The sequence below is a fragment of the Aquarana catesbeiana genome, linkage group LG02 (genome assembly GCF_042186555.1).
Source record: "Aquarana catesbeiana isolate 2022-GZ linkage group LG02, ASM4218655v1, whole genome shotgun sequence".
Classification (NCBI taxonomy): Eukaryota; Metazoa; Chordata; class Amphibia; order Anura; family Ranidae; genus Aquarana; species Aquarana catesbeiana.
Genome location: NC_133325.1, coordinates 435433131 through 435459570, shown reverse-complemented (window position 1 = coordinate 435459570; position 26440 = coordinate 435433131). Strand labels below are relative to the sequence as shown.

The 26440-nt window shown below is 39.3% G+C and overlaps 1 protein-coding gene across 1 annotated transcript in view; it reads left to right on the top strand.

Annotated features, from left to right (window-relative positions):
* The first annotated feature begins 14916 nt into the window (after positions 1-14916).
* The window catches only part of RSPO1 (R-spondin 1), a 241882-nt gene continuing 230358 nt past the window's right edge, over positions 14917-26440 (top strand). The window contains exon 1 of the mRNA XM_073615523.1: positions 14917-15305. The gene's annotated coding sequence lies outside the window, so the exon portion shown is untranslated. The remainder of the gene's footprint in view (positions 15306-26440) is intronic.

The window sequence follows — 26440 nt, the reverse complement described above, 5'->3', positions numbered from 1 at the left end:
TGGCTCAAACTTGTCTTGCATACACGGTCACACAAATCTTGTCGAAAATTCCGAACATCAAGAACGAGGTGATGTACAACACGTACGACGAGCCGAGAAAAATGAAGTTCAATAGCCAGTGCTGCTCTTCTGTTTAATTCTGAGCATGCGTGGAACTTTGTGCGTCTGAATTGTGTACACATGATCAGAATTTACGACAACGGATTTTGTTGTTGGAAAATTTGAGATCCAGATCTCAAATTTTGTGTGATGGAAATTCTGATGGAAAATGTCCGATGGAGCCTACACACGGTCGGAATTTTCGTCAATAAGCTCCCATCGAACATTTTCCATTGGAAAATCCGGCTATGTGTACGGGGCATTAATATCTTGACTTCAATAAAACATTGTGAACGTGGTGAAGTTTATAGATGTTATCTAAAACAGAATCCCACACTAAGGCCAATGTAGCTCACTGTAGGCCAATGTCTCCTGTCTCCTCTTTTCACTTATTGCAGTTTACAAAGCCCATGTCATCCAGAGATATTTACATAGGGACATTATATATACAAAGAAAGCAGATGTAGGTATTATTCACTCACAATCCTTGACTAATACCTGGCTTTCGCTCTCAGAATTCATGTTATGTATGAAGTGAATGTACAGTGGTTGGAGAGAATGAATACCAGCCTTTGAAAATCAAGATTTTAGACTAAAATCATAATTTGCAGGTGTCCAAAGTGCAGCAACCATAAATGTAGATGACAGTGTGGTATTGAGAGCAGTAGGTCTCCACACAGGAAATCATTAGTCAATTATTTTTGGAATGAATGATTTGCCATTTAAAATTGGTGATTGATGAACATTCTACCAAAGCTCTAATTCCTCTTTGAAAAAGGGCAAATGCAGATGCTGGATAAAGGATGGCGAGCACAAGGAAAATGCGCAGATGAAAGAGAAAAGTGAATGTGTAGTATATATTCAGCTTATATAAATAACATGACCTGTTGGGGATCTCAGCATATACAAATTGCTCTGCAAGCCATATTGTAATTGTGGGGTTGATTTACTAAAATTGGAGAGTGCAAAATCTGGTGCAGTTCTGCATAAAAACCAGCTTCCTGGGTTTTATGTCGAAGCTTAATTGAAGAAGCTGAAATTAGAAACTGATTGTCTACCATGCACAGCTGCCCTGAATTTTGCACTCTCAAGTTTTAGTAAATCAACCCCATAATGTCATTCAAAAATTATCTTTACTTTTCAATCGGCAGTTGATGTAATTTTTAGTAAAATTCAATGCAACCTGGCAACCTTGAGGCATTCTTTATGCAGTTTGGTGTAAAGAATGCCTTCAAAAATGTAATATCCTGCTTGTGTGATTGGCTCACTGATTCTCCCAGAAGTCGGCAGTATAATACAAGTCAGATATTAGTCATCATCTACAATACGAGTCTTGACGATATACTCCCCAGGGGTTAAATACTTCTAAAGAGATGTAGACACGGCAACTTTTCAAATCAGAACACTGATAGTGCACCAGCTGATGATAATGACCCAGTCCCCCCAATTCATTCAGAGCAGAAACAGGTAGAAAGCTGCAACAAACTTTGTTAAAATCCTTGTAATATACATTGATCATCCAAAAGAGATTGTATTTTTGTTTTGTTTTTTATCCGCAAAAGTGAAGTTACTTTATCACGTTAATGTCATTTCAAAAGTAATTTTTAATATAATAATCTGCATCTTTGATGATCCTGACATGAAGATCTATGGACATTGACATGTAGCTGCCACTGGACCCTATGCATGTAGACAGATGTGGTTGCAAAAAAGGTTGCAGGAGATCAGCAGTGCTAAGATGCCAAAAAAAGTGAAACTAAAGCAAATTAAACATTATCCATTTAGGGTTAAACTTTACTCTAAGGCAGGGATATGCAATTAGCGGACCTCCAGCTGTTGCAGAACTACAAGTCCCATGAGGCATAGCAAGACTCTGACACCTATAAGCATGACATCCAGAGACAGAGGCATGATGGGACTTGTAGTTTTGCAACAGCTGGAGGTCCGCTAATTACATATCCCTGCTCTAAGGATACCCTGTTACCATTGCAGACTTTTTGGGCTGCGTACAACAGGGAAAAATGTGAGAAAAGTAGTTACTGTCCATGGGGTTTGTTTGGTAAAGTAGTGTCTTGTATTGGAGCTAGAGATTGCATTTGAGTTGATCTGGAATCAACACTTCCAGGGGAATTGGAACAGGCCCCCATTTCTACCGCCACTGCTCTCTACATCTGCTGACAGCAGAACCTTGCACTAGCAGTGCTAGTCTCTCACTTTTGTATAAATAGATTTTGTTCTCCCTGCTTCTTTATAAGTATATCCACGCTTTTTTTCATCTTTTATCTATGTTCGTTCATTCATAGCCATAATCACACCACATAGTTGATGAGCACCTTTTAGTTATAAGATTCAGCAACTTATTACATTGTAGCTGTAGTGCAGTGTTTTCTCCTTTATTGGTGTTTTGTTGGTTTCAGAGAGTCATAGCAAGTAATTACTTTTACAGAGGCTCTATATACTATACAAAATCTGTCTTATCTATCTATCTATCTATCTATCTATCTATCTATCTATCTATCTATCTATCTATCTATCTATCTATCTATCTATCTATCAGGCTATCTATCTATTTCTCAAATGCATATTTCAAATACATGTACACACACATATATGGGACTATTAATATATCAGTTCATAAATATTCATAACATTTTTTATCGAACCGTGAGCAGGGCTCACTGAGGAAGATAAATGATTTCCTGAAAACCAGACAATTTCAGCTGCTTGCTTAATTTTGCCTGTAGTACATATTTATTTTTATTTTTTTGAGGCATAATCCCATGCAGCATAAAGAATTAGAAAAATCTGGTTTTAAAGTGGTTGTAAAGGCTCAAGTTTTTTTTTTTTTTTTATCTTCATGCATTCTATGCATGAAGTTAAAAAAACTTTTGGTGTGCAGCAGCTCCCCCCCCCCTTATACTTACCTGAGCCCCATCTCAATTCAGTGATGTGCACAAGAGCAGCGTCTCTGCCCAGTGTCTTCCTCCTCATTGGCTGAGGTGGAAGCCAATGGCTCCCTCTACTGTTAATTACAGCCAGTGAGCCAACGAGGAGAGAGCGGGGGCGAGGCTGAGCTGCTCTTCGCGTTTGAATGGACACACAGAGCAGTGGCTCGGGTGCCCCATAGTAAGCTTGCTATGGGGTACTCCGCAGGAGGGAGGGGTCAAGAGCATCGACAGGGGACCTGAGAAGAAAAGGATTGGGGTTGCTCTGTGCAAAACCACTACATAGAGCAGGTAAGTATGACATGTTTGTTATTAACCACTTGACATCCGCGCTATGGCCGAATGACAGCCACAGCGTGGACCTGAATTCCTGGGAAGCCGTCATATGATGGCGTCCCCTGTGCACGCGCCCTGCACGCGTCCTGCAGGGCACGCGCCGAGCATGCTGTGACCACCAAGTCACTAAAACTCGGTTTATCACCGATCCGAGTAAGGGGCCGGTCCCGGCCCCTTACCATGTGATCAGCTGTCAGCCAATGACAGCTGATCACATGACGTAAACAAAAGATCGGTAATCGGTTTGTTTTTCTACTCACTCTGATAGCGAGAGTAGAAAAAAAGGCGATCACCAGCTCAGATGAGAGGGACAAAGGTCCCGAAGTGGAAGAGGCACATCTGCCTCATCTTTGCCAGCTAACAGTGCCACCTAACAGTGCCCACAGTGTCACCTAACAGTACCCACAAGTGCCACCTATCAATGCCCACAAGTGCCAGCTATCAATGCCCACCAGTAGTGCCAATCAGTGCCACCTAGCAGTGCTGCCTATCAGTGTAACCAATCAGTGCCCATTATTGCCACCCATCAGTGCCCATCACTGCCACCCATCAGTGCCCATCACTGCCGCCTATCAGTGCCCATCAGTGCCGCCTCATCAGCATACATCAATGAAGGAGAAAAATTACCTGTTTTAATTTTTTTTATAACAAAATATACATTTTTTTTTTTTTTTTAAATCAGTCTTTTTACATTTTTTTTAACAAAAACTAAAAACCGCAGAGGTGATCAAATACCATCAAAAGAAAGCTCTATTTGTGGGGAAAAAATGATAAAACTTTCATTTGGGTACAGTGTTGTATGACTGCGCAATTGTCATTCAAAATGCATCAGCGTTGAAAGCTGAAAATTAGTCTGGATAGGAGGGGGGTTTAAGGCCTAGTAAGCAAGTGGTTAAAAAAACAAAATCTGCCTTATTTATCACTTTTAAGCCTGTATCAGTTTTATTATTGCCCCTACATATCTGCTGTACAGTGCAGCTGTCTGTATTTACATTTTTCATATTATTCTAATTTTAATCGCTAGAAAATAAAATATTAGTAACACTATAGCAATTTGTTTAGTAAGCATACATATTACATGTGTAAAAATAGGCAGAAATGTCTATTCAAAAGATAAATGCCTGGATAAAAGTAGGCACAATGCTTTTGTGCCCTACTTTCAAGGTATATAAATTGTAACTGGAGATGACACACAAATGTTCTGCATTGATTGTGTAGTATGCTAGAAAAAAAAGCCTTTAAATTCTAACTGCTAGCTCTGCATTTTTAATAGGATCTTATTTTTTTGTAACTGAGGGACTTAGACGTAGGATCCCTTCCTGGAAGCACCAGCTGTTCCAAGTATGAATCTGCACTTCTGAATCACAACTGGGAAAAACGTTCATAAGAAAGATGAAGTGAAACAGAAAGGGTGCCTATTTTTTTTCCAGAGCAATTTATATCTTTCTTTTTTTTTTCCAGAGCAATTTATATCTTTCTCACTTTTTCTGTCACTTAACTTATGTCTGATCTTCTCACAGCAATCTATTCTAGTGTCATTTCTCCATGGCCTGCAGGCACACTGTTAAGGTGTTAATCACAGTTAAGTCAGAATGTGCTAATTCTCATTATCATGTGTTTATTGGGGGATGGCGAAAGAGAGAACTTCATTTTTTTGTGCACTCCTTTTTAGAACTTAGATACAACGTGGGAATTCTGGTACACAAGGGGAACATGGTTAGTCTAGGACAGTGAATTCCCTTCAGTGATAGTACAGAGACAAAAAAGAGCAGAGACATGATGGGCAATTTGTACTATGGCCCAAAATCAGAGATCCAGAAGAGTACTCCAGTAGATACAAAGTTTAAACAGGGTTCTTCAATAGTTACCTAATGTACAGTCAGCACTTTTTATGTAGTGCAAATACTAATAGTATACTACAATCCACCTTATAGCCAAGAACTAACAAAAAAAAAAAAAAAAACAAATACTGATTTATGATTAATTGCTAGTGGAACTTATTAGGATGATTATTGTAACATTTACAGTATATACTTCTTTTTTAGTTCTTTGTTTTTTTGTATTTAATTATTTTATTTCTTTATTTAATATATTGTAATCACACGAAGGATAGCTATGGGCAGATGGAAGGCGAGCTCAGATCTTTAAAGGTTTACATTCCTGAAAGAAAAAGAAATTATACAAATAGTTTATAAAGACTCTTCATATGTACAATCATTTATGAATGATTAGTGACTGTGATTCTCATGCAATGTATAGTCAAAAAAGGGGTTTGCCATACAGCTGGCATATATATACAGTGGGGACGGAAAGTATTCAGACCCCCTTAAATTTTTCACTCTTTGTTATATTGCAGTCATTTGCTAAAATCATTTAAGTTAATTTTGTTTCCTCATTAATGTACACACAGCTCCCCATATTGACAGAAAAACACAGAACTGTTGACATTTTTGCAGATTTATTAAAAAAGAAAAACTGAAATATCACATGGTCCTAAGTATTCAGACCCTTTGCTCATTATTTAGTAGAAGCACCCTTTTAAACTAATACAGCCATGAGTCTTTTTGGGAAAGATGCAACAAGTTTTTCACACCTGGATTTGGGGATCCTCTGCCATTCCTCCTTGTAGATCCTCTCCAGTTCTGTCAGGTTAGATAGTAAACGTTGGTGGACAGCCATTTTTAGGTCTCCCCAGAGATGCTCAATTGGGTTCAAGTCAGGGCTCTGGCTGGGCCATTCAAGAACAGTCACGGAGTTTTTGTGAAGCCACTCCTTCGTTATTTTAGCTGTGTGCTTAGGCTCATTGTCTTGTTGGAAGGTAAACCTTCGGCCCAGTCTGAGATCCTGAGCACTACGGAGAAGGTTTTCATCCAGGATATCCCTGTACTTGGCCGCATTCATCTTTCCCTCAATTGCAACTAGTCGCCCTGTTTCTGCAGCTGAAAAACACCCCCACAGCATGATGCTGCCACCACCATGCTTCACTGTTGGGACTGTATTGGACAGGTGATGAGCAGTGCCTGGTTTTCTCCACACATACCGCTTAAGGCCAAAAAGTTCTATCTTGGTCTCGTCAGACCAGAGAATCTTATTTATCACCATCTTGGAGTCCTTCAGGTGTTTTATAGCAAATTCCATGCAGGCTTTCATGTGTCTTGCACTGAGGAGAGGTTTCCATCGGGCCACTCTGCCATAAAGCCCTGACTGGTGGAGGGCTGCAGTGATGGTTGACTGTCTACAACTTTCTCCCATCTCCCGACTGCATCTTTGGAGCTCAGCCACAGTGATCTTTGGGTTCTTCTTTACCTCTCTCACCAAGGCTCTTCTCCCCTGATAGCTCAGTTTGGCCGGACGGCCAGCTCTAGGAAGGGTTCTGGTCATCCCAAGTGTCTTCCATTTAAGGATTATGGATTCCACTGTGCTCTTAGGAACCTTAAGTGCAGCAGAATTTTTTTTGTAACCTTGGCCAGATCTGTGCCTTGCCACAATTCTGTCTCTGAGCTCTCCAGGCAGTTCCTTTGACCTCATGATTCTCATTTGCTCTGACATGCACTGTGAGCTGTAAGGTCTTATATAGACAGGTGTGTGGCTTTCCTAATCAAGTCCAATCAGTATAATCAAACACAGCTGGACTCAAATGAAGATGTAGAACCATCTCAAGGATGACCAGAAGAAATGGACAGCACCTGAGTTAAATATATGAGTGTCACAGCAAAGGGTCTGAATACTTAGGACCATGTGATATTTCAGTTTTTCTTTTTTAATAAATCTGCAAAAATGTCAGCAATTCTATGTTTTTCTGTCAATATGGGGTGCTGTGTGTACATTAATGAGGAAAAAAATGAGCTTAAATGATTTTAGCAAATTACTGCAATATAACAAAGAGTGAAAAATGTAAGGGGGTCTGAATACTTTCCGTCCCCACTGTATATATATGGATATCTATAGAGATAGATAGATAGATAGATAGATAGATAGATAGATAGATAGATAGATAGATAGATAGATAGATAGATAGATAGATAGATAGATAGATAGATAGATAGATAGATAGATAGATAGATAGATTTATATATATATATAGATATATATATATCTATATATATATATATATGATATAATATATAAATAATACATTCTTGGCAGTTGTTTGTCCAATCCAAGAATGAAAATCATTCTCAGTTTCAATCAAATTACATGAATAAGGGCAATGGCAGTGGCAAATGCAACATGAATTACAGTCCTGCCGAGTCTGTTTATGGTTATTTATTATGAGCTGTTTCCGTTATAAGGTTTTATATGTTTACAGATTTTATAGTAAGGTTCCAGAACGCTCTCTATTTTTATTGCACAATGCCATGCAATAAACAAATCATATTTATAGCATTTGCTTTTCATTGTTTTCCTCGATTTCTAATAATTTTTAAGATGTTTTTTGCTTTTTATTGTAGGTTTTTTCTTACTTGTATAAACATGGCACCTGGTGTCTTCTAAAGGTGGGAAATTGGGAGAAGACCTAGGCTGCTTTCTTTGGCTTTCAGTTCAATGATATGTTGGTAAGCTAAGAAGATTTTCTATTGGTCATCTTTTCTGCTAACAGTGCATTACCAGACTAGTGACTAAGACAGACCATACACGGTGCAAATTTCTTTCCTGCAATCTCGGGATGCAGGAAAGAAATTTGCACAATTCCCCCATGAACACAATCAGTGCAGACAGAGGAATCCCTCCTGCCAATCAATTGTCCCTCCTGTCCCCCGTCGGGAGACGACAGTGATTATTGCTCTAGCTGCTATAGCAAGAAAATCTGCATTTACTCTGAATTTACATGAATGATGTTGTATGTATTGTCATATTTGTCAGGGATTACAATGTAAAGGAATTTATACTGTGCCAAAATGGAAACGCTGAGTAAGGCTCTTCTGTGCATCCACCATGGTAACTAGTACTGGGACAGGGTCGTCCAGCGCCCAGGGCAAGGATGCAGAATTGTGCCCCCCTCCCCCACTATTAATACATTCCACCAGCAAGTTGATGAGCAGGTTTAGATCCAGGACCAAGGGAGGGGTGAGATTCAACCTTATGCCTGCACACCTTGGGTCCCCCTTGGCCGTTTTACCCTCTGCTCTGGAGGCTTTGAAAGGCTTACCTTAGTCACTTTTGCTGTCTTTTAACTTGTACCATGTGAGTTTAAATCTTGAAGGCTGTTTTGTGTTTTCATTAAAGCTTTGCTTACGGTATTACACTATTGGTACACTTTTTTATTCACATGTGGGAATTATATGTAACGCACGGATAGAGCAAGCATCCGGCTTGCTCTAAAACCCTATCCATGTGGTTTAAATGCGCTTTAGCCTAACATGAGAATGTAAGCATTGGAATTCGGTGAGTGCGTTTCTTTAGGGGAGTGGAATCACAGACACATTGGTGTGGTGAATGGATTAAGAGATCTTCACATCGACTATAGATCCTCTTCAATATTTTATGGACTTTATTTTTTATATTTTGGATACATTTGTTTTTGTTCTTTTGTAGCTTCACTAGCTACATCATATCACTTCACTTGTCACAGGGTGTTTAGTGCTATTTGTCAATTTAGTGCTTTAGCATTTATTATATTTTAGCACGTCAATTATATTCTCATTTGTTACTTTGGAGTCACATGTCACATTAGGGGATTTAATACTCCTTGTGCACAAACATTTAGCGCCGCTATTTTGACTTTGTGTCATTTTCCCAGATTGACCAGTAGTTAAAATTCAGCTTTTATATTCCATATAATTGGTGTAGCACTCTGCATCCATTTTTGCCCCTTTGCTTCACTGCGCCCAGGGCAACTTCCCCTTCTGCCCACCCCTTGTCTTGGCCCTGATGGTAACACAATTGAAAAATTGCGATAAAGGTTCTGGTGTCCCTGGTATTCTTACATCATGGAAAGCACTCTGCAGCTAACTAAATACGAAGGTCTGGAAAGCACCACAATGCAGTGCCCAGTGCCTGAGGCTCACATTCCAGGCTGACTTTGGAATCTTCCAATTCGGGACTGGGTACATTGTCAGGACCTGGTTCATTTGCTGGTGGCGCTGTGGTTCTCAGGGCTGATAGTTGCAGTTCCAGTGTCCACCAGCAGGTGTCTCCCAGCAGTCAGCAGGTTCCAGCAATCAGCTCCACCCGGCCACACCTGCTGGGAGGGTACTTAATTTCCACTTCAGCTATGGCTCCTGGCCTCAGTGTTTTGGCTACTCCTGCCTTGTTCTCTGTTTGCTGTGTTGCTGCTAGACTCATTTGCTATTTACCCTTGATCTTGCCCTGAATCCTGTAATAATGACATTGGCAGGAAAGGGGTTAACATCAGGGGCAATCAAAGGGTTAAAGTGATTGTAAAGGTTCTTTTTAAAAAAAAAAATAACAAATATGCTATACTTACTTGCTCTGTGCAAGGGTTTTGCACAGAGCGGCCCCAACCCTCTTCTTCTGGGGTCCCCCGGTGGCGCTCCTGGCTCCTCCTCTTTATCGAGTGCCACCACAGAGAGCTACTTTCCCTAGGGGCACCCGTGCAGGCGCGCTCCCGAGTCCTGCTGCTGCGGTCCCGTCTCTGGCTCCCTGTCACTGGATTTGATTGACAGCAGCGGGAGCTGCTATCAATCAATCCAATGAGGACCCAAGACAGTGGCTGGAGCTGCTGGGCTCGTTCTTGTCATTGGAACGATCGGGTTCAGGTAAGTAAAAGGGGGACTCTGGGGGGCAGCTGCACCACAGAAGGTTTTCCACCTTAATGCATAAAATGCATTAAGGTGAAAAACTTTAAAACAACTCCTTTAAATGTGTCCCTAGGGGGTGCTTTCTAACTGTGGGGGATGTGCTTTAACTGTAAGAAGACAGAGATCCCTGTAACTGCTTAAGAGAAACACAAGATTTGTGTCTTCTCCTGTCACAGAACGGCGATCTGCCTTGTTTACATAGGCAGACCACCATTCTTTCTGCCTCAAGAACGATCAGCGGGTCCCGGCGGACATTGGGTCAGTCGAACCCGCTTATTGGCTCCCATTGTGTCCAATCAGGAGCGGGTCGCGGGCAGCGCACGTGCGCGCCTCAGACCCTGAAGAAAGAAAATCACGTACAGGTACGTGATTTCGCACTAAAGGGCAGCCCTGCTGCAGTATATGTATGTGGGGTAGTCCTGAAAAAAACCTGTGACTGGAAGAAAAATGAAATATGTTCCTATCAGAGTAATGGAGAAAACTTTTAGATTATAAGCTCTAACGAGCAGGGCCCTCTGACTCCTCCTATATGGAATTGTATTGTAACTTTACTGTCTGCCCTCATGTTGTAAAGCGCTGCGCAAACTGTTGGCGCTATATAAATCCTGTATAATAACAATTAAAATCACTGCCCAAGCTTGCATGCCACTATGAAATATTCTGTGCTTGTTCATCCAATCCAGAAGCTAGAGTTGTGTAATGTGAGGTGGGAGGTGGGCAAGCTCATTTCCTGATCATGAGTTAGTAAGCATTTTAAGGCTGGAGTCAGGGGTTCCAAGGCACTCCTGAGAGCAGTGATAAAGACGTTTTCATGAGCACTGGTAACTGATAGTTCCTACAGCTATGTAATTCATTTTTATTTTCTCTTTTTTTTTTCCCATCACATATTTACTTCAAACAACAACCTCAGGCAAGTAACACAATTCAGTGAATTCCTAGTCAGTCTGAATAATTGGCATCATGCTAAAATATAAAAAGACTTGAAGCTTTTATATCATTTTCTCATTGCCAGACAAAGTAGGTCTTTCACAAGGCCTCCAACCTCTTCCCTGTCATTCTGTGCACCCTTCCTGCTTTAGATCCATAGGTAATGCTTCATGTAAACAGCAGCAGGGTGGAGCAGAGGGATATATATATTCTTTGTAAATGGTCTGCAGTTTGCGTCTTTAGATTACATCATGTCTGTGCATAATTCAATTGAAGTGACACTATGATGGGCATTACTGAAAATCTCTGCAGACTCATTTTTAGACTGGCAACTAGGTAAGACTGCAGAAATCAAGCAAATCCAATATATATATATATATATATATATATATATATATATATATATATATATATATATATATATATATATAGTCTTTGGCAGGTATTTTTCCCTAGCTTGTATGTAAAAGATAAAATTTCAAGTCGGGAACTCTTTTTTCTTACAAACGCACACAAGTTTTCCCTCACTTTGTACTATGTATATTGTTTCTGCTTTTTAACTTTACTTTCAGAATATATTTTAATATTATCATGCAGAAGCTTTTATCTTAATTATGCGCTCTAAAAATACAACAGAAAAAGAAAGCACAAGAGTGATGAGCTGTAACCCAGAGCAATACAAATAAACAAATCTGTACAAGCGTGGATAATTACAGCTAAAAGGTTAGGTTCACACGTTTTTTTGAAGCATTTTTTTACACGTTTTGGCATTCTTTCTGAGGAAAAAATGGAAAGCAGGTTACTAGGAGGAGGATACTTTTTCCTGTTAAGCATGAAAATGTGCAAAAACTGCATGTCATGCGTACTTTTCAGGCACTACCATTGAAGTCTATGGGGGCCAAAAAAATTGCTCCTGCTTGTACTTCTTTGGTGTGACAGCACTTTCCTCAGAAGTGAACGAACCCCATAGAATGAAATGGAAATCTTACTGCATACATGTGAAAAAGTGTGAACGGGGGCTAAAACATAAATGTAAGCTGCCAGAGAAAGGCAATCTATTTGATAAAAAAACAGCAGAAGGTGTGTTAAAAATGATTAAAGTAGTACTTAAAGCTCACAGCATTAAAGTGTTACTAAACCCACAACAGTAAAATCAGTCTGTATATGCAGTAAAGCATGCTTGTTATACTTCCTGCGAAACCTAAGGGGTTAATCCTGCATTGTGTAAAAAGGCTGTTTGATCCTGTCTTCTCTGATCCTCCTCTTCTTCCACAGTCCCTAAATCATCTCCAGATAGTACAGAGGCTTGGGGGCAAGCTGCACATGCTCAGTTTGGTGTGTATTGCTAGAGAGTTTTTTTTCTTGGGAGAGTGCATGTAATCAGCACAGGGCCAATCAGCACTGTCCAGACAGAGGGTCAGGGGTCCTGCAGCCTCATAGGACAATCATAGTAGGATGAAACCTCCTCCTACAAGCTTTAACCAGACACTGACAGAAGTCATAAGACTGCTATATACTGCTGATGAGGAAAGGTATTTAGTAGTTTATATTTAAGAAAACTATTACATTTCCTTGTACTGTGTACTGTCGGAGACCAGATATAATGAATGCAGGGTCCTGGGTTTAATAACACTTTAGGAGTAAAAATACCCCAGTGCTTGTGCTAGCCCCTCCCTGTCCCCAACCACTTACCTGCTGTCCTTGTCATTGCTGCCATGATCCGCACTGTTCCCCCAAATTTCCTGGTTGCAGAGAGGAAGTGAGGGTAGGAAAATGATTGACTCCTGCCCCTGTCAGGAGTTGGGAGGAGTGTGCAGGGGCATAGCTTGCCAGATGCTGTGTATTTCAATGAAGGCACATGGCGCCAGTTGGAATCACACACACATTTCCTTTGTAGTCAGTAATGTCATTTGGTCATCATATTTTCATCTACGTAAGATTAATCGTCTTCTTCCGTCTCTCACACCCAACACCACTTCCATTCTCATTCACAATCTGGTCACTTCACGCATAGATTACTGTAAGTCTCTTCTTTTTGGTCTACCTTTTAAGTCCCTCCATAAACTCCAACTGGTTCAGAACTCTGCTGCTTGCATCATTACCAGAACCCCCTCCTTTAAAGAGTAACTCCATTTTTGTTGAGAAAAAACATTCCCCTCTGGGTGATCTATGTACATTGCAAGGATTTTAACAGACTTTGTTGCAGATTCCTACCTTATGTTATGCTGAAAAAATCACTGTGTGTTTCTCTGTGTTCATGTGGAATGTGAATCTAATGGGAGTGGTTTCATAATTATCAATCAGTTGTGCACCTGCAGAGGTCTAATGAGGAAAGGTCTTGGGCTCGCATCCCTTTAGATGTGATTTCCTATTGGGAGTATCCCATCAAAAATGACATTTTTGTTGCAGGGCATGCCTGAAATCTGACTTCTGGGAAAATCGGTGAGCCAATCACACAATGAAATGATGTTTCTGGGGGGGCGTCCTGTACACATTCTGTGTACAGAACACCTCCAGGTTGCCATATTGCATTGCATTTTATGGAAAATTAGAGAACTGCAGATTGAAACGGAAAGGGAATTTTTAATAACATTCAATTACAATATGGAGTCACAATTGTATATGCAATATTATTATTTTTTATATTTGCGATTTTGTTTCCCCATGAAAGTGGAGTTACCCTTTAATCACATCACTCCTGTCTTTCAGCACCTTCACTGGCTTCTGGTCAAATATCGTATTGATTTCAAAATTCTGTTACTTACCTTTAAGGTCATTCATTACCTCTCTCCTCCATACCTTTCTGAATTCCTGCCTATCAACAGACCCTCTTGCACTCTCTGGTCTTCGTCTTCCATTCATCTCAATGTTCCATCCGCCTGCTTGATCACTATGGGATTGAGAGCCTTTAGCTGCTCTGCCCCCCGACTTTTTAACACCCTGCCAGTGCCACCTGGCATCCTGCAACATTAATTTCCTACCCATCTTCAAATTACGTCTCAAAACTCATCTTTTTAAGCTGCTCTGCCCCCCGACTTTGGAACATCCTGCCAGTGCCACCTGGCATCCGCAACATTAATTTCCTACCCATCTTCAAATTACGTCTCGAAACTCATCTTTTTAAACTAGCATACTCTGTCTGACTTCATTGATTTGTTTTTGTAATGTAATGGTTATGTAATGTATTTTTTTTTTAATTTATTTATTTACTTACCTACTTTTTTTGTTGTTGTTGCTTTGTTGTTATCTTTGTAAGGTGACCTTGGGTGTTCTGAAAAGCACCTATAAAATAATGTCTTATTATTTTTATTAATATTACAAACAGGGAGGTAGGGTGAGTGGTTTGGGGACCTGTCAGGCAAATGATTTTTTAGGGAAGCAAATTATACATAATATGTAACTCACATAATAACACTATAAAATTATCTGAAAGTCATACTATTCTATCCACCGGAAAACAGGTTAAAATTATAACAGAGGTATTTTATTTTAACTCCCAGATAACTTTATTTTGAGGGGGTACATTTCACACCCCAGACATGTTACAGTAGCCCCAGTAACTTGTGTTTCATTTAAACTGTCAAGGATGCATGAATAAAAAAAAAGGAAGAGGGGTTTACACAAAGTCTACAGATGTGCTACAACATGAACCCCCATTTGTCATTGATTCCATTCCCTTATTTTGTAACCTCACAGCTAAAAAAAAAAAAAAAAGAGAATGGTAAGAGTTAATAAAAAAAAATCTTTGTTACCCTTGGAGGAGGTGGCACTTGCAGTCAACAGATATCTGGCTTAACTTAGGAAAAAAAAACTGAATGCTTTGGTCCAAAAAAAAAAAAAAAAAACAATGAGAGGGAAAGTGAGAGTCAGTCTCTGCATGAAAGTGGTTGGAGCCAGAGGAGCTAACACGCTGGTTTTTTACACTGCCTGAACACTTGGTTTTGCTGATGGACTACAATGCAGACACAGCCAGACCTCTCTCTCTCTCTCTCTCTTTCTCTCTCTCTGAAAGCCAGTTGGAGTTATCACTAGCACAGTTATAAGAGCTGAAGTTTTACTTTTTGCTCTTTAGCCACTTTGTGTCAATAAGAAGAAACAAGCCCGCAGTTCTGGAACCTTTTATTATAATTATTTTATTTGCTTGCGCCGGTTGATGCTTTTTTTTGGGAGTGATTCTCTGGAAAAGGATTGCATTCATACCGATATACATTCATTCAAATTGGAAACTATACAGAAGGTAAGGTTAACAATTTCTGAGTTTTCCAATTTTTTTTGCTGTTTACTACCTTTCAATGTTTAAGGCAGTATCGATATACATGTTTTGCTTTGAAAGAAAAAGTCTGGCAGTGGATGATTATAGATCAAGTCATCCAACCTCCACTGAAAGCTCCAGTGAAAATCATTCGTGTGCTTTAGTTTGTATATTCATAATGTATATATATACAGAGTGATATATTATATCCTGATGGTAAAAGGAAAACAGTTTAGTTTAGCAAGAGAAACAGAAATGGTTGCATGTCAGGAGATACTGATTTACTGACAGCCAGTTTTGAAAACTCTCAGCTTAATCTCAAGTCATTTGCACAGTGCACATATAACACGCATGGTGTCAGATGTTTTTTTTTTTTTTTTTTTTTTTTTACAGCTTGTTGTAAGTGGTCAAACTAAGCAAGGAAAACATTTCTCGCAATGTTTCATTTTTTTGCTGTTCATCTTTGGATTGTTGCAAGGATTTAGTGCCAAGAAGATCCTATGGTTATCAGATTTGGAAACAAACATTTGTGGGCGTGATTGGAATTTAAAAAAAAAAAAGAAGAAAAATCATTTAAAAAAATACTATTTGGATTGCAGAAAAGAGTGAGAGGTCTGCTCTGTAATAAATGCATGTGTTTAGCAAAAGTAGCTTCTGCAAGGTCAAATTTACAATTCCTTTTTTTTTTTTTTTTTTTTTTTAATTTGAAACAGACAAATTTAGATCATGGTTAGTTATGTAGAACAGAGAAATGGAAAGTTTTTTTCCTTTCAAAGAAATAATATTTCCTTGCTGGTTTTTTGGGTCATGAAAGACAAGCCACATGGATGTTGAGGGTTTATATGTATTTTGTGAGTTTATAGTCTTCAATGATGCAACAGGTTTTTATGACATATTGTGCCATCTTTTAGGCACATCTGTAGTCCTTTCTTACTCCATCAGAATCTTAAATTACTTAAAGAAGACAATCACTCAAGAATAGTTTTTTGTCATCCTTTTGTGTTTGTACAGTTATATTGACTTATGTTACTTTGATGTGAACAGCCAGTACAGTGATGCCCCTCCATCATTCTTATGCCCCTGTTGGTCATTCTGCAGTTGCCTGTCACTGTAATGTTCCGCATGTACTGGATTCAATAAAGAGGCATCTGCTAAGAAGACAGACGGCTCCAGGATATGTAGAAAGAGGCGATTATCAGCAGGGGAGTTTCATTACATTGAATCTCTACTTCAGGTGTACCAGTTTAAGTACAGTGTTATACACATATTGTCCCCCTTCCCCTTTATGTTTTTTTTTTTTTTAGAATCTAGGGCTTCCATACAATGGACATTAGCCAGTAAATCAATGTGATGGCATATATGTGATTTTGAGAATCTTTTGATGCATCTGTGCTAAAGACATGCCTTTCTGACACGCCCATGGAAAAGGTTTTAATATATGATCTAACGAGTATACTAACATCTGAACACCTTTAGTCCCCCCTATAAGTCTGCAAGGAAGTCCAAATTACTATTGCAGTGCAATTATGAATTTGCATTTCTCTCTGTACAATACAGTTTCTGAAGCAGTGGCACCTGTTCCCCCAGGGGTCGTCCTGAAAGGCTCAGTGAATATTATTATCTCATCGTCTTCGCCTAAGAATAGCATTATAAAATGTTTAACAAAAATAATACACCTTATGCAAAACACACAAGAAGAATATAGAGAGTATGTACTACAAAATGTACAGACTTGCTTTTCAAAAATTGACAAGCACCAGGGGGCACTTAGCATACATCTGACATTATAAAGGAGCACATGATAAAAGGATTCTGGTGAAACACTGGTTCACAAAGCAGTGATGACTGATGCACTTTTGCTAGCTGCTATCATATGGTGATCATTTGCTAGATAACAGAAATGACAATAGAGAAACAAATTACATTGTGTCATATGTTTTGGACCTGATGCTCAACAGAGGTCTAAAGTATACCACACAAACCCTTGCTTAATTATACCTGGCAGAACTTCAGGAGAATACTGTTCATCTATTTGAACTTTTAGTGAATAGCCTTTCTTTATTACTTATTTGCTTGATTGAGCAGTTTATCCATTTTTACTCTTTACTGTTGCAATGTTTAACCAAAACCCATGTCAAAATAAACGCTCGAAATTGTCAGTTGATGACCAACTGTACCCAGCGAACTTTCCACCCACATACCAGAAACTTGAGTTGGAGCTAAAGACCTGGACTAGAAATTGGCAGTTGGGCTAATTGGTGTATATATGCAATAAGGACCACTGTTCTTGTATCACACAATTCGTATCTTCCCATTGGCCAGTAAGCCTGCCTTTCATACTCTGCAGCCATCAGGAAGACAAAAACAGCAGGTAGGGTGGATTCTAGTGCAACAATGAGAGCTGTGGTTCTATCTTTCCTGAGATAAAGCATTTTATTTGGGGTACCAGTGCATTATCTGACTTTAAGTATAAGTAAATAACATTTTTTCTTAAGTTTTGGATAGAGTGGAGAAGGATTAGAACACTTGTCATGTCTTTTATTGCAGTTTGTGCCCCGTTAGGGAAATTTACCCTCTCTATTTGTCCTGGAAGAAAATCTCATATTGTTGGTTGTATATGTAGAATGTAGAGGAATTAAAACACCTTTCAAGTTTTTATTGCTGTCAGTGCTCCCAATAGGGAGATTTCCCCTCTCTATTTGTCTTGTTTACTGTTATCACCAAGAGTTGCCATGAAAGAAAATCCCAAACAGATGGATTTCCTGTTTGGGCTATAGGGCAGGATATGAAGGCAAATCCACCCAATGGCAAAAGGGTTGGCAAAAAAACACAACAGGGATTATAAGCCTCCCTTAGTCTAATCTAAAATGAACAAAAAACATTTGCCTTTAGTTCTACTTTAAGAAAGGTACGTGCGGGTACCATAGGTTATTGAGTCCTGTTGCTGCATTTAGTATCATTTTTGGGATTATTGGTATGCTTACCAAAAGGAGGTTAAAGTGTTTATAAACCCAGGACCCTGCATTCACTGTATCTGGTTTCCCAAAGTACAGAGAACATGGACATGCAATTATTTCAGTACATTTTTAACTACTAATTACCTTTTCTCATCAGCAGTATATAAAAGTCTTGTGACTTCTATCAGTGTCTGGCTGAGCACTGCTGAAAGCTTGTAGAAGGAGTTTTCATTCTCCTTTGACTGTGCTATGAGGCTGCAGGACCCCTGTCCCTCTGTCTGGACAGTGCTGATTGGCCCTCCGCTGATCACATGCACCCTCTCAAGAAAAAAACCTCTCTAGCAATACACACCAAACTGAGCATGTGCAGAGTACCCCCCAAGGCTCTGTACGATCAGCAGATGGATTGTGGAAGGAGGGGAGAAGACAGATCCAAATAGCCTTTTTACTCAATGCAGAGGATTAACCCCTTAGGTTCCACAGTGAGTATAACAAGCATGCTTTACTGCATATACAGACTGATTTTACTGTTGGGGGTTTAGTAACACTTTAATGGTCAGCTCCAGCATTAACCTATACTTTAGTGTTTATGTGCACACAAGCCGACTTCTTATATTTTCTGGGTGAATTATCCACATTAAAATACCAACTTCTGCCTAGTTGCCAAGACTAAAAAGACACATGATGGAGTCATGCTCTTTTTCATAATGTGTAATAATGATATTGTTGTGGAATCCAGCAGCAAAATAGTAAAACCTGCTATACTGCCTTGCATAGGGTAATTTCACCACTGATATATTTTAGTCTTGTAAGCCAGTGTTTCTCAACTCCAGTCCTCAAGGCGCCCCAACAGGTCATGTTTTCAGGCTTCCTATTATTTTGCACAGGTGATTTGATCAGTTTCACTGCCTTAGTATTTACCACAGCTGTTTCATCTGAGGAAAATCCTGAAAACATGACCTGTTGGGGCGCCTTGAGGACTGGAGTTGAGAAACACTGTTGTAAGCAATAGGATATGGTACTCAGGGTTCAAAGCTTCTATATTCCTTTTATGTATGACGAAGAGAAGGCACATTTATAAAATACCTTTTTCAGCTCTGTGTAAACAAAGGAACATGGAGGAGCTCATGTCCAGAATGAGGATAATATTGACATTGCCCCAAATGATCCACTATGGCTCAAATTTATATGGTCCAGAATTATTTAGACATCAAAAAGGTCAATAAGGCACCTGGACCAGATGGCATACATTCACGGGTCCTAAAAGAATTGAGCTCTGTCATTTCAAAGCCATTGTTTTTAATTTTTAGGGACTCTTTAATGGCTGGCATAGTACCACAGCAAAGTCGTAAGGCCAATGTGATGCCTATATTTAAAACAAGGTCAGGGTCTTTACCAAGTAACTATAGACCTGTTAGTTTAACTTCTGTAGTTGAGAAGATACTGGAGAGTTTATTAAAAGACCACATAGATGAGTTCTTGCTGGAAAAAAATATTTTAACCACCTCAATACTGTGCATTTTCACCCCCTTCCTGCCCAAGCCATTTTTCAACTTTCCGCGCTGTCGCATTTTGAATGACAATTGCGCGGTCATACAACACTGTACCCAGATGAAATTGTTATCATTTTTTCCTCACAAATAGAGCTTTCTTTTGGTGGTATTTGATCACCTCTGCAGTTTTTATTTTTTGCGCTATAAATAAAAGAAGAGCGACAAGTTTGAAAAAAAACACAATATTTTTTACTTTTTGCGATAATAAATACCCAATTTTTTTTTCTTTAAAACAATTTTTTTCCTCAGTTTAGGCCGATACGTATTCTTCTACATATTTTTGGTAAAAAAAAATCGCAATAAGCGTATATTGATTGGTTTGCGCAAAAGTTATAGTGTCTACAAAATAGGGGATAGATTTATAACATTTTTATTTATTTATTTTTTACTAGTAATGGCGGCGATCTGCAATTTTTATCGTGACTGCGATATTGCAGCGGACACATTGGACACTTTTGACACATTTTTGGGACCATTCACATTTATACAGCGATCTGTGCTAAAAAATGCACTGATTACTGTATAAATGTGACTGGCAGTGAAGGGGTTAACACTAGGTGGTGTTTGAGGGGTTAACTGTGTTGCTAGGGAGTGTTTCTGACTGTAGGGGGCGGGGACTCACTAGGGGAGGAGACCGATCGGTGTTCCTCTGTACTGGGAACATAAAATCGGTCTCCTCTCCTCTGACAGGACCGTGGATCTGTGTGTTATCCACAGTCTTGCTGTGTTACCGGCAATCACGGGTGCCCAGCGGTCATCCCGGCCGCCGGGCACACGCAACGGGTGCCCAGTGACACGGCGGGCGCGCGCGCCCCCTGGTGGGCCGGGAAAGCGAGGCCGTCATATGACGGCCGCCCGCAATGAGAGCTGCGCCGCCTGGCCGTCAATTGACAGCCGGCGGTCAGCAACCAGTTAAACAAAAGTCAATATGGATTCATGAAATACAGAAGTTGTCAGACAAATCTGATTTATTTTTATAAGGGGGTAAGTAAAACCTTGAACTAATAGGGTGGCTGTGGAAGTGATATACTTGGATTTTGCAAAAGCGCTTGACACAGTTCCCCACACATGGCTAATGTGTAAGGTAAAGTCTACAGGCTTGGAAAAATCAGTTTGTAAATAGATAAAATACTGTCTAAAAGAACATATTCAGAAAGTAGTTGCTAATGATTCATACTGTGAATGGTCTAAGATTGTAAATGGTGTACCCCAAGGTTCAGTGTTTGGACCCTTATTTTTTTAATATATGTATAAATGATATAGGGTCTGGGATTAAAAGCACAATTTCAGTATTTGCAGATGACACCAAGCTATGCAGTGAAATAACATCCTTACATGATGTCTCCAACCTATGACCTTAATGCACTGTTTAATTGGGAAACTATGTGGCAAATGGAGTTTAATGTTAAAAAATGTAAATGTATGCACCTGGGGGCTAAGACTATGCATACATCATACATACTAGGGAGAATACAGCTAGGGGAATCAATGGTGGAAAAGGATCTGGGTGTTCTGGTAGATTGTAAGCTTAATAATAGCATGCAATGCCAAGCTATGGTTTCCAAAGCGAGCAAAGTCCTTTTTTGTATTAAGAGAGGTATGGACTCCAGAGAGAAAGATTTAATTTTGCCCCTGTACAAATGTGTAAGGTAAAGTCTACAGGCTTGGAAAGATCAGTTGGTAAATGGATAGAAAGCTGGCTAAAAGGCAGAATTCAGAGAGTAGTGGTTAATGATTCAAGCTCTGAATGGTCTAGGGTTGTCAGTGGTGTACCACAAGGTTCAGTGCTGGGACCCTTACTTTTTTATATACTTATAAATGATATTGGGTCTGGGATTAAAAGTACCATTTCAGTGTTTGCAGATGGTGCCAAGCTTTGCAGTGGAATAATGACCTTACAGGATGTCTTCAGCTTACAAGCCAACCTCAATGCACTGTTTTATCTGGGATCATATGTGGAAAATGAGGTTTAATGTTGATAAATGTAAAGTTATGCACTTGAGGGCTAAGAATATATATTCATCATACATACTAGGTGGAGCACAGCTGGGGGAATCAGTGGTGGAGAAGGATCTGTGTGTTTTGGTAGATCATAAGCTTAATAATAGCATGCAATGCCAAGCTGTGGTTTCCAAAGCTAGTCCAAAGTCCTTTCATGTATTAAGAGAGGTATGGACTCCAGAGAGAGAGACATCATTTTGCCCCTGTATAAATCAATAGAAAGGCCTCATCTGGAATATGAAGTTCAGTTTTGGGCACCAGTTCACAAAAAGGATATCGGGGGACTGGAGAAAGTGCAGAGAAGGGCAACTAAACTGATAAGTGGCATGGAGGAGCTCAGCTATGAGGAAAAATTAGAGGAACTGAGTTTATTCTCTGTTGAGAAGAGGAGATTGGGGGGTATGATCAACATGTACAAATACATAAGTGGTTCATATAGTGAACTTGGTGTTGAGTTATTCACTTTATGGTCATCACAGAGGACAAGGGGGCAGTCTTTACGTCAGAAGGAAAGAAGATTTAATCCCCAAATATGGAAAGGCTTCTTCACAGTAAGAGCAGTGAAAATGTGGAATAGACTCCCTCAAGAGCTAGTTCTGGCCAGCTCAGTAGATTGGATCAACTGTGGGTATAGGATTGTATATATGGAGGTTTTCTATTTATGTGTGATTTTTTTTTTCTATGTTGGTTGAACTAGATGGACTTGTGTCTTTTTTCAACCAGATTAACTATGTACTGTAACTATGTAACTTTATTAGATCACAGCGGATATTCACATCTTCCAGTTCTAAGTGGCATGGGTTTGTTTGAGTGAGTTCTGATATAGTGGGGTTGATTTACTAAAGGCAAATCCACTTTGCACTACAAGTGCACTTGGAAGTGCAGTCGCTTTAGATCTGAGGGGTAGATCTGAAATCAGGGGAAGCTCTGCTGATTTTATCATCCAATCATGTACAAGCAAAAATGCTGTTTTTTATTTTCCTTGCATGTCCCCCTCAGATCTACAGCGACTGCACCTCCAAGTGCACTTGCAGCGCAGTTGTAGTGCAAAGTGGATTTGCCTTTAGTAAATCAACCCCATTGTCCTCGCCTGAACACACAATAATTGAATGCCCTCTCCCAAAATTTAGCATGCATGAAAGTGACAAAAAGAGCACTTAAAGTGGACCTATAATCAAATACATTTTTTCATATTAATTACATGGATGCTAAGTAGCTTTTAAGCGTAACACAGGTATTTTTTTACTGCTTACAGAGGTCAATGTACCCCCATAAAAAATCTTCATCTGCCTTTCTCATTAGGAAAGATCTACTTTTTTCATTTGGGCATTATCCAGGACCATCATCTACTTCCTAGACTGAGCTGCTAGTTTAGGGATGAAACAATTGTCTTTTCACATTAGAGAAAGATTATTGTATTAGTTTTGGTTAGAATAGGGAAAAGTTAGAACACCTATTAGCTTCTTTTTGTCTGTGTCTCAGTGGAAAGATAGCCCTTCACTTCCTGTCCTGAAAACACAAGAAGTGATAGAAATCTCTGCAAAGTGAGAGGAATTCGCTTCTTAGAAATTTGTCACCCGAACCCCCACTGGATGATTTACCTTTACCTCCCGTTCTGGTGACCACTGTAAAATGTTGGTTTTCCCATCACATTCTGTCTCAGTGGCCACAGTCACTAGAAAAAATAGAGAGGGTGATTTACTCTAGCAAGGGCACAAAAATAAAAATAAAACTTTACAGAGTATTAATCCTCCCCTTCTCTATTCAACAGGCAATAATTTTATGATTTGACTGTCTTCTGTTATCTATGACTTTTATTTACTCTGTTCTTCAAGATATGGTCCTTTGTAAGATTATCTCAAGTTTTGGTGGGTCTCAGTCAGTATACTATAATCATATACCAAACCGTACACGTTCTGAATGATTTATAAATAAATCATGTAAAACAAGAATTTAAAGCCAACAATACTTTGCTACAGTAAAAGGATACCATAAGAAATAACTTCAAAGGGTGAAGAGTGAAAAAGAGAGCAAGGACAATAAAGTCCTAGTAGAGATCCTGCTCAATTTAGTATTTGGGTTTCATTCATATAGAGTTGTATAAATTTATATGGGACCATTACTCACAATTGTAGGGTTGCAGGACATTGAAATTGGAGGGGATCAAACAACCAGATAGTCAGGCCTGCAAGGAATATTTCTCTCAAATTGCAGATAAGGTTCTGATGCTCATCGGGGTGGTTTTTCAGATAATCCTGTGCTGGGAAAGGGGTTGGTCATACAGTAAAAGGATGTCAAGAATGCATTTTCTTGCTCACTACTAAATAAAGTTTTTAATTATGCTTTCCATTATGCTGCTTGGTTCTAAAACGCTATAGAGGTTATGTTACGTTTTATTTTTGATTTGTTTTAAAGCAGAGTAGCGTTCAGTGCAAATATTTAGAGGCAATTCAAATATTCACATCATGCTACCATTTGCATTTAGCCTACAGACAGTGCAGTGGAAGCTCACTGCAGACACTACATGGGCATATTTTGGGAAAACCTAGGGATTTGAAGAACGTTTTCCAACCTGTCCAGTCCTTCTCCTATTGCTGCTGACCCACAGACTTGGATTCAGTCATTGAATTTTTATGGGCACCTTAACGTTGGACCTTAACAGTCACATCTGTTTTTAATAACTTTAGGAAATGAGAAATCTTCTTTACGAGTCCACTTTACCACCAATTCCCTGTAGTTTGTTTGATATTTACCTACCATTTAAAGCAGAATCATAAACAGAAAGAAAAGAATAAAGAATAAATAAAAGAATAAAACCTATATGTATTGTTATTTTTTTGGTACAATGGTACCAAATGGTACATCAGCCTATCATGTTTTTTAACCAGTTTTGGCTGTTTTAGGATTACATCTAGTGCAATGCACATTCCCTTTTTAGGAGGGAAAAGAAAATGATAATTTGCTGCTGGAAAGGTTTTCAAATATCTTTGAACAATAAGCACCTTCAAGAATTTTGTGCGCTCATTATGTCCTACTTGCTATCTACTGCTCCACCAAGATTATGGGTAAGAGCTGTTTAGACCAGAATGATCTCTATAAAATTGGATGTACACTTACCCTTTTAGTGACTCTATGATTAGAAAAGCATAGGGCTGCCATTGTTGGCCTCCCTCTGAAATATTAGATGCCTAGCTGTATCTGACTTCATATGTCTGGGACAAGCATGCTGTAAATGAGTGTCAGAACTACCTATCTCTACCCTGCAAGTATAGACAAATAATTGATCTGCCAGAAATGCCTTCAGTTCCCAGGTCCTGTTAGACCTTGTTGTGGGCTGACAACACTCAACATTTTTGTGGCCTTAGTAGTGTCAGCCCTGCCAGCTGTCTGCTGTTAAGTTCATACACATAGGTGTTTGGTTATGTGCCCTTGCCCAGATAGCAAGGATAACTTGCCACAAATTTGTGGCAGCGTTGAATTGTAAGTCTTGTTAACTTGCTGAACATTTTCACCGGCAAGTTGTACACTTGCAGAGCAATTGAACCACAAGTTCCAGTTGAGACTTTTCCAATTTGTAGCAAATTTGCATGGCAAGACTCTACCAAAAGCAAAGTTGCAGTGGTGAGTCTATAGCAAGAGCTCTGCAAGTCCCAGTAACCCCTGTGGTGGGATGACTATTGTACAACATAACTGAACCAGAACTTGCAGCAGACTTGCAGAATGTTTGTAAAGAAAGTTGATCTGGAGTCATGCGATGCTGACTTGCTGCAATTATTGAGCAACAAACTTGTGAAGCCTGTCAAGGCTAGCAATAGCTTAACAAGTCATTTTCAAACTTGCAGCTCAATTGTTTGCTATATAAGTACTTAGACATGTGCACACTGAAATATTTTGTTTCGGAATTTCGTTTTCGTCCAAAAAATAAATTTATTTAGTTACTCCCGAAATTCGTTTTTATTTATTTCGTTTCGTTTAAAAAAAAAATGCATTAGTCCGAAAATCCAATATAATTAAGGTTGAATCTGTCATTGAAGGCTTATGGTGTCTGTCGAATGTTCTAAGAAGATTCGACGGAGCAGCTAAACTGTACGACGCCGCAATCGTACATTTCCGGTCAAATGTTCCACCTACAAGCTATAGTAGAATTCTAATGTTGTATGACACTAGTAATAATTATATTTATTAATTATTATTACTAGTCAACCAACATTAGAATTCTTCTATAGCCTACAGGCGGAACATTTGACCATAAATGTCCGCTTGCGGCGACTACTTTGTTGAATCTTTATGTCAAATCTTTTCTCACTATGTCTAATAATCTTGGACTAATAGAGTTAGGTTAGGCACATTCGACCTTTTTTGCTATATTCTCTATAATGTCGAATCTTTTCTCTCTATGCCCAATCTTTTCTCTCTATGTCGAATAATCTTGGACTAATAGAGCTTAGGCACATTCGGCCACAGGTTCGATGGACACAGATCGCTATTGTCAGTATCATGTCGAATCTACTATCTATATCGAACTGTTGTCGCAACGAAAACAAAAATAAAGCATTTGTTTGTCGGATCTTTCGGTTTTCGGATTCTGCACGTTCGTTATTGTTTGTTA